This window comes from Uloborus diversus, chromosome 6 (assembly GCF_026930045.1).
Source record: "Uloborus diversus isolate 005 chromosome 6, Udiv.v.3.1, whole genome shotgun sequence".
NCBI classification, from domain to species: domain Eukaryota; kingdom Metazoa; phylum Arthropoda; class Arachnida; order Araneae; family Uloboridae; genus Uloborus; species Uloborus diversus.
The window spans coordinates 56,221,791-56,231,149 of record NC_072736.1 but is presented as its reverse complement, the minus strand read 5'-3'; the positions used below and the strand labels follow the sequence as shown (position 1 = coordinate 56,231,149).

At 31.8% G+C, this 9,359-nt stretch overlaps 1 long non-coding RNA gene across 1 annotated transcript; it reads left to right on the top strand.

Annotated features, from left to right (window-relative positions):
• The first annotated feature begins 632 nt into the window (after positions 1-632).
• Positions 633-7,960, top strand: LOC129223844 (uncharacterized). Its single transcript, XR_008580658.1, has 5 exons — positions 633-754; positions 3,089-3,191; positions 4,739-4,818; positions 6,855-6,945; positions 7,857-7,960. It is a non-coding gene; the product is annotated as an uncharacterized LOC129223844 (long non-coding RNA).
• Positions 7,961-9,359: the final 1,399 nt, after the last annotated feature.

The following is a 9,359-nucleotide window of genomic DNA, read 5'->3' as shown; positions in this document are numbered from 1 at the left end:
CTTTACATACTTAAACTGGGCGATAAATTATTTTTGAAGATCTCCTTTTCCTCCTCTTCCAGGCATGGTGTCCGAGCTCTTCTCTCACGAACACATCTTTCACTCGGCAAAAATGGCAGAATGAATTCCCGCGCTCTTGTTCTACCAACGAGCGACCGGTTTCTCAGTGTGCTGTTAATTGGTGCTGCCACCTAGGTTGCGCGCAAGACACTAAATTGATTCTTTGTCGTTGCATTTCTTTTCATCGCTCAATTGTGACAAGCCTTGCTGTCACATCTACAAAGAATGCTTGCATAAAAATAATATTATTATCGATATAATATTGATAATATTAGAATTGGATATTTTTGAAAATATTATTATCTTTTCGAACCCTGATTAGGGGCCTCCACTCCTTCGTTGCCCTGGGACCTCCACACTTCCAAATCTGGCCCTGGGTGCCGTTACCCTAACTGGTTGAGAAATCAGGCCAATTGTAGTTCTTGACAAACGTTTAGTTTCACTGTGTGATTGTTTTTATTTTGTTGAAAAACCTGCATTTGAGTAGACTTCTGTCTCTTAATGCCTGATGCTCATTCGGAAATTGAATACACATTCTGTTGATGCTAACATATGATTGAAATCTTTTTTCCAGCTTCGTCGTCAGCAAGAATTTGCAAAGCAGTTGGAAGAATTCCAAAAAAGAGATGCTGAGCTGAGGAAACGGAAGTCTACTGAAGTTCATTCTCATGGCGAAAATGGATACTCAAATAGTGTAGGTTTCCTGCTTTGAGTGTTTCTTAGAACTATGTATGAATATCATTTTATTTAATGCTCTTCTACTTGTGGCTAGATTTTATTTTTTTTTTATAAATCAAGTTTATATTATTCATGAAATGCAGTCTCTTGATTTTACTGTATAAATATGTTATTTTTCCTTTTTCTGTATGTAATATGATTTTTGTGACTGCAATAAAGATAAAAGTTGCTTTCAGGCCGGGTCTTTAAGAAGGGTCAACCCTCCCGCCCTTGAAAATTCGTGTGTTTTTACGTATAATTGGTTGTGTTTTTTGTTTCCTGATAAAATACCCCCCCCCCCCCAAGGAAATTTGAAATGACAGGCCTGGTTGCTCCCATTAAATTATCTGAAATTCAAGTAAGACTAAACAATTTATGCCTTATTTAACATTCGGTTTTAAAATTGTCATTCCAAAACTTACGGAGCTTGAGTCTGTAAAAGAACTTTCCAGTTTTAACACAAGATATGCATCTGTACAACCAGATACCAAATGTTTTTGAGCTGAAGAAAGTTATTAAATGCATTTTTGTGCTTTGTTGGTTTTATATTTGTTAAATGGTAAACAGCATTTCCGACCTTCTTCGTTTCTAACCCTTCATTTCAAAATCGAGTGCCCTCCTCTAAGAGCAAGGGTGCAACCCCCCTAAATAGTGCAAAGCCCCCTCCTCCAAAATGAGCAAAATAGCCTCACCACCAAAAACAAACAACCCCACATAAAAACTTCAATGCCACTGTCTACTCCACGCCCCCCCCCCTCCCCTTAGTGGGCACCCCTGACAAAATGCTGTGCATTGCTGTAGACTCTTGCTGGTGTGCTAAATTTGTTTTAGCTTCCAGTTTGTTGGCACTCTCAGCTTCAATGAGATGATATCTGCCTCCAGCTTGGTTATTGACTATTCCAGACCAATGAGCCCATAACAAGGGACGAAACAGCAGTCTCTGGATGTCATAACCAAGTTGTCAGTATATCACATGTAGTTCTGCCATAGTCCTGGTTTATGGGCAGCAACTGACTGCTTAAAGTTTGAGTTTGATTAAATATTTAGAAATAGGTTAATGAATTCACTTTTACCGACATCATGTGAGTTAGAGTACTTGTGTGCAAATAATCAGAATGAAATGTCTCCCACGTGAATGATTTGTGTTCTTCTTTACTAATAATAAGGCTGAAAGTCTGTCTGGATTTCTGTGACGCGCATAGTGCCTAGACCGTTTGGCCGACTTTCATGAAATTTGGCACAAAGTTAGTTTGTAGCATGGGGGTGTGCACCTTGAAGCGATTTTTCGAAAATTCAATTTTGTTCTGTATTCTATTCCAATTTTAAGAACATTTTACCCAGTAAATTATCATAACGTGGAAGAGAAAATTACGAAATTATCATAATGTGAAACCGTAACATGGGCGAGCAAATGAACGTAGCAAATTGGGCGAGAAATTCATCATCCATTATTTGTAAATATGCAGGCAAACCAAATGACCTTTTAATTTTATACTACGGCAAAGCTGTGCAGGTACCACTAGTTTATAATAGGTAAATGAATGCACTTTTCCTGATATCATGTGAGTTAGAGTACTTGTTCGCAAGTACCGTATTATCCCGCATTATTTGGCATGACAGAAAAAAGGGAGGTTGACCAGAATGCCGGGAAATTCAAATTTTACAGAATGTTGGATAATTTGAGGTTTATTTTGCAACAAAACAAAAGCAAAATTCACCATTCAATTATTTGTGCAGGAAGCAAACCACTGTAAGTAAAAATAAATAAATTCCGAAAGTAACCCGCTTTCAAAAAAAAAAAAAAAAAAATGAATTGCATATAATATGTGCTTGTTATTTATGGTAGGTCATTATTAATGGAAGCAATCACCGTTACTACAATTTGTTCATAATTTTTTTTTAATGAATTACTTTAGGTTCCTTTTAGAGAGTTTAGTTTAATTTTTATTTATGGAATAGCCATTTTAAATTCTTTAGCACACTGGTTTAGGGACGGTAACTTACTGCTTAATTGTTTGCGCACTTAGTTTTAATTTAATTTTTATAAAATTATTTGTTATTAAGCAATATTTTTCTCTTGTTGAAATGACAAATTAAATTGTAAGTAAATATATTTACAAAATTAATCTGTATTAATACAAATAAGATATGTATAGAACTTATATTCATTTTTAAGCTGAATATATATTTTTTGTAGTATTATTTTTTTTCCTAACCTCCATTTTTGGGGCATGCCGGATAATGTGGGGTAATACGGTAATCAGAATGAAATATCTCCCTCCTGAATAATCTATGCTCTGTTCTTTCATAGGAATCCCTGCAGAAGAGGCGCAGTCCATCCCCTCCCGTTCCTGCAGTCAGGACAAAAGAGCTGATGGAACGTACGATCACCCCCATACAGTCCCTGGCTCAAGGTAAATTTTTCTGTGATTTGCATGAGTGCCTAAAAACTTTCTAAGCTTGAAATTTTCCTGAAACATAAAATTTTTGCCCAAAATTTCTCCAAACTATTTGCATTATATCTGTACCTCAGAGCAAGACTGACGCAAGTCCAAAAAATGTGATTTTCCATTTAATAGCGCATTCTATGTATAAGCCTATTCTGCATCAAGCCATGTAAATGTAATTCTTAAAAAACAATCCTTTTCAATTTTTTAATAGATTTAAAAGAGCGTGCGTTCCCTGCTTTGCATGCGCCAGAAAAAAAGTTTTTTATCTCTACTGTAAAATTATCATAATGTGACTTTTGACTCTGAGGTACAGATATTTAAAGTGCTACTGTGTGGTGAAATTTTGCAATCTCAATATTATTCAGCATAAGGAAGTGAAATCAATTTTGTAGCAACTTCTTAAGTATTCAGTAAGATATCCTTGCATGACTTTAAAATATTTAATTTAAAAAAATCACTTATCAGTTTTTTATTTATTTATTTATTTATATTTATTTATTTATTTTATTTTATTTCATTTTATTTTTTTATTTATTTATTTATTTATTTATTTTTTTTTGCAAAAAAATTTCTTTTGAATCTAGTTTGGGTGCTCAGGCATAGTTTGCATTCTGATCCCGAAGCTCATTGAATGCTAATAGATGTTTTGTTTTCTCTATAATAAGATACAGAGCTCAGTTGAAAGCAAAAGTGGGGGAAGAGGGGGGGGGAAATGACACGGGCTTGCAGTAGAAATATATTTTTGTTTCAACTTTTAAAGTTCTTGCTTTTTTTGAAATGTCAATCTGATTCTGAAAGACGTTTTTATTTCATGGTCTTCCAAAGGAATGTTTTCTATGTAACTTTCTTTGAACAATCTTTCTGCATCTAATTGTATTATTTTCATTTGAACTGTTTATTAGTTTAATTTCAAAGTAAAGTAAGTCTTTTTATTTTCATTAAATCTTTTAATTTCAAATACAAAATTAATTTGGAAACACTAACATATTTAAGTAGCATAAAGTTACTAAATTGTTTAAATGACCAGTAATTTAAAAAATATATATATAGTTAAAGCAGCTTTTGACAAGTAATTTCACTGTTAAAAATATATAATATTCTTTTAAAATATTTTTTCAAGAAATATAAGATAAAATAAAGAATAAATAAAATAAGGAGCATTTGTATGAAAAAATAATTACTTTCAATTATTATGTTCAACTAACTAAATGTTTACTCATTTTCTTAATCTTTTTAATTTGAATTTGAGTTTAAGACACTAGTGAATGTTATATACTTCCAAGTGGTTTATTTATTGTTTCAATGTTGTTTTAGGGTTTTCTTTCTTTTTTTAAAATATAAATGTATTTTAAACATTGTCATATTTCTTGTTATAGCATGTTAAAATTCATTGAAAAAATTAAAATCTTATCTATCTGCTTTTGTTTCATTGAATCCTATCACAATTTTGATGATGCGCTACAAAAAATTTACACATCTTGTATTTATTTGCTTGTATTTATCATTTATAGTAAAACCAGAGAATCTGTTCAGTTCTTTGGCAGAAATTAGAAGACAAATTCTGCAAAACCAAGATAAAAAGCAAACAAATGTAAGTGCTTTCATTGGTGATTTAGAGGTTTTGTTATCCAATCTGTTTTTTTTTTTTTTTTTTTTTTTGAAATGTCATTTGATGCATCTAGAAAGAATCTAAATTTATTGAAGTGTATATTTAATTAGTCTCACCAAAACAACAAGGTGAAAAGATATCCTTCATCCATATCTTTCATCCATAAGCTCATTTCTTATGCATTGAAAAATGCGTTCCTTGTAACGCCAAAACACCTGTCCAGTAATCTGCAATTGTGCTTTTTGACGTTGTTATTTCTTACTTTACCTTTGATAATAATAGATTACAAATTGTTGCTTGCTGAATTCTAGTATAGATGTGATACCATGAAAAATGTACCATAGGTTTAAGTCAGAAGCGTGAACTCTCCAGCAAAGAAAAAGATTGTGACTATCTGAAACTTCATGAATTAAAAGCATATCTATTGCAATATCAAAACTTTTTGAAACAATATCTGTACCTCAGGACCAGATTAACCTAAGTCCAAAAAATTGTTATTTTCATGTTATTACTGCATTGTATGAAGAATCTTATTTCACATTGAGTCATAAGAACATAATATCATAAAAACATTTCCTTTATAAATATTTACCAGTGTAATAAGAGTGGGTCCCATCCTTTGTATGTATAAAACTTTTTATGCTTTCCTGCAATATAGTACAGTGATAATGTGACTAAAGGTTACACCTATAAACTTTGATGCTGCATTCTTTATAGATTTTACATCTAAATCTTGCATCTATTTTACATGCAAGATATTTTAAGATATTAATGTATTGGAAAGAGTTCAAAGGCGGGCTGCAAGGCTAATAAATGGACTTTCTCATTTAGACTATGATTCCAGGCTTAGAAGGCTAAAAATGTAGTCTTGAGCAAAGAAGAGATTGAGGGGACATGATTCAGTTGTTTAAATTTATTAAAATGAAAGATGTTATGTGGCTGAAGTTTAGCACTGAAAATAGGATAAGGGGTCATTGTTTTAAGCTATTTAAAGCTCAGGCTAACGTGGGTATTAGGAAAAATTATTATTTTAGCAGGGCAGTGGGACCTTGGAACAGCTTACCAGAAGAGGTGGTAATGAGTACGGGAGTAGATAGTAAGAGGGCCATTGATCTCCACTGGGGATTGTAAATTGACTAGGACCAGCCTAGCTGGGCCCAGAGCCTGTTGCTGGTCATCACATTTGTATTTTGTACATCTATTACATCTATTTTTAGATCTATATCTTGCTGAATTCTAGTATAGATGTGATACCATGAAAAACGTACAATAGGTATAAGTCAGGAGAGTGAACTCGCCATCAACAAAAAGGAATGTGATTATCTGAACTTCATCGATTAGAAACTCATAAAACTTTTTGAAACAATATCTGTACCTCAGAACCAGATTAACCCAAGTCCAAAAAATTGTAATTTTGACGTTATTGCTGCATTGTATGAAGAATTTTATTTCACATTGAATCATAACAATATAATCCCACAAAAGCATTTCTTTATAAATATTAACCAGTGTTATAAGAGCGGGTCTCTGTTATAAGAGTGGGCATGCACCAAACTTTTTACGCTTTCCTGCAATATACCTTTTGGAGAGGGTTTGTTTGATCAAAAATCCCTTCTGAAGGGGATTTTGTGATCAAAAATATCTTCTGGAGGGTTTTATCAAAAAACCCTTTCATATGCATAAACAACTGTATTAGAATTTGCATCTATGCTAAAATCAATGGCTCTGGGGGGTGTTTTCACCCCTTAACCCCCTCCCCTTGCTGCGCCACTGATGTGACCTAAGGTTACACCTATAAACTTCGATGCTGCATTCTTAATAGGCTTTTTATCGTGGCCTCAGAGCAACACTAAGACATCTAATCCCACAAATAACACTAAGATATCCTAATGTTGCTTTGAGGTGACGATATGTAACTCTTCGATATTGGAGAGAAAATCTGTTACAGACTGTATTACCTGATTTTATGAAAAAAAGTTTCTCCAGTCAGTACCAATCTATTTTCTTTTCTTTCTCAGGCTTCCTATAAAGTGATGAATCGTCGGACAGTGGCAGATGTTGATGACGAATCCGACGAAGAGGCCGTATCTTATTCCCGAGTGCCTTCAGGTACCATGGCAATTTTTTTAACAAATCAATGTTAGTTCATGTTTCCTCAAAATGATTTACTCAAATGCTTGGTTGGTGCTTAAAAGAGATCAATTTTGGTTTCTAACGGCCCTGAAAGAGCTAAGTTTATGTTTTGTACATGCAGAAACCTGAAAAGACTCGGTCTTTCCAGTCAAAAAAAAAAAAAAATTACTAGCACAATGTGAATAAAAATTTAAATGATCCCTCGAATTTTATTGATTGGATAGAAGGAAGAAGCTGCCAAATCAAAAACGAAATCGGGGTTGCGAACTCTTCCGATTTTTGCTGTAGATTTCCGCTTTTCTGCCAAATCTCTGGCTTTAGTTTGTTTTTCCTGATGTTTAATATTCTTAATAAATTCCGTACTTTTTAAGAAACTTTCTCAATATTTTATAACTGGAGTAAAATATTTGGTGACTAATCTCATGCTTTGAGATTGTTTGTTACAGTATTTTGCTTTGTGAGCAGACTGGATTTGAGACGCTTCTTTCTCACTGATCATTAAGTTAATGCAATGGAATAAAGCATGTGTTTATGACCTGAACTTCAGAAACCAAAATGACAAATGCTATGTGCTAGTATTTCAACTTTTATAGTATGAAAAAGGCCAATAAATTACAATTAAACTCTGAAAATATGGAATCCTCCAATAAAGAGTAAGATAAAAGACAAACTAGTAGTTGAAACTATGCTAATGCTACCGCTAAGTTCATATCACTTTTATCTTTTTAAGGTTTCTTAAAAAATAGTATACAGCATCACATCCTTGTCCTCCTAGTTTTGAAAAAGTCTTGTTCTCCAAACTTTTGTTTGCATGTTGTGTTTCATTCTTAGTATTAAGAGCATTGTACTTTATACTGAATATTTTATTTATTTATTTTTTTTTTCAGTTGCAGAGTAAATGAATTTCAGTGCAAAAACAACAGGGACTATAGTTTTGCAATCATGTGTGATCTCAAGCTTCACAAGTGTTCTGTTTTGGTGTTGGAGTTTATTTGCATGTATTCTAATGTAATTTATATTGTATTTTTTCCTGTCCAAAAAATACTTTTAAAATTGATAAATCCTTGTATATAATGCAATCAAATGTTTTGTTACAAATCTCGAATGAAAGGAGAGAATAAGAAATTAATAACTTACCTGCATGCAGAAGCAATTAATGAGGAAAGCAACATCTTAAGCACAATTGAAAGATGTTGCTGACTTTTATATGATTACAAGTAACACTTTTATTGATGCATTAAGTGTCGAGCTGTAAGAGCTAATTTGAGTGCAACTCCACTTAATCATTAAACTCTTGAATCTGACAATTTTTTTGCAGTTATGAAAGGGTTTCTTTAAATTTTAAAACACATAAATGCAATATTTTATGCTATAAAATGTTGATTCTCTCATCAATTCTATTTTCAAGTTTCAAAGTTCATTTATATAATGTAATCAAATGTCTTGTTAAAAATTTGAGCAAGAATAAAGAATGTTAATATTACCCACACAGTTAAAATATATAAAGTACAATAAACAATTTATATGCACGCCAAAAGAAGGAACTTGTACCTTAAAAATATTGACGTAAAAAAGTTTGTTGAAAGTTTTTAAAATTGATTTTATCAAAATTTTAATCAAATTTAGTAAAATTAATATTTATTTTGTATGTTTGTTTAGCTAATTTATTTTTATTATTATTACTACTGAAGATTTAGGTAAAATATTCTTTATCTATGTATATATTTTTCAGTATATTTTTCATCTTATAACTTGTACTACTGTAAATTTATTTGAGTAACCAACCAAAAAGTAGACTTCCAATTGCAATATATGCCTTCTGTATTGTTCAATAAATAATGGAAAGTGCCTGTTGTTAGAAATTCATTATAAAATGTTATTAAAAATCTATACAATTGCAGAACCAATCATACCTTAAAACTCACAATATAAAACTAACAATGTGTTGAAATTCCATTTTCAATTTTTCTGACTAAGCTTTTATGGATTTTTTAAAATGAGGTTTTTATTGTAACTACATTACGTGAATTTATATTCATGCAATAATGTATTTATTGTGTATTTTGTGTAATAACTTTGTTTGACTAAGTAAATAAAAATATATTTAAAGACAAATCAATGCATTGTAATTTACTTCTGAAATGTTGAAAAATTTATAATATGTTGTAGTAAAAATATGGTGTTGTGGGATGTAAAATTGATGAGAATTTTCTTTTTTTAACCCTTACTTTTATTGTATTGAATTCTGCTGGCATAGTTGATATCTATAGTGTTAATAGACGTGATTCATTCAATTTTAAAACACCATACTGTGAAATCCCCTTGCAACAAAATATCCATTTCAATGAAATAAAATTTTCAGTCCTGATCTAATTTCCATTACGTTACTT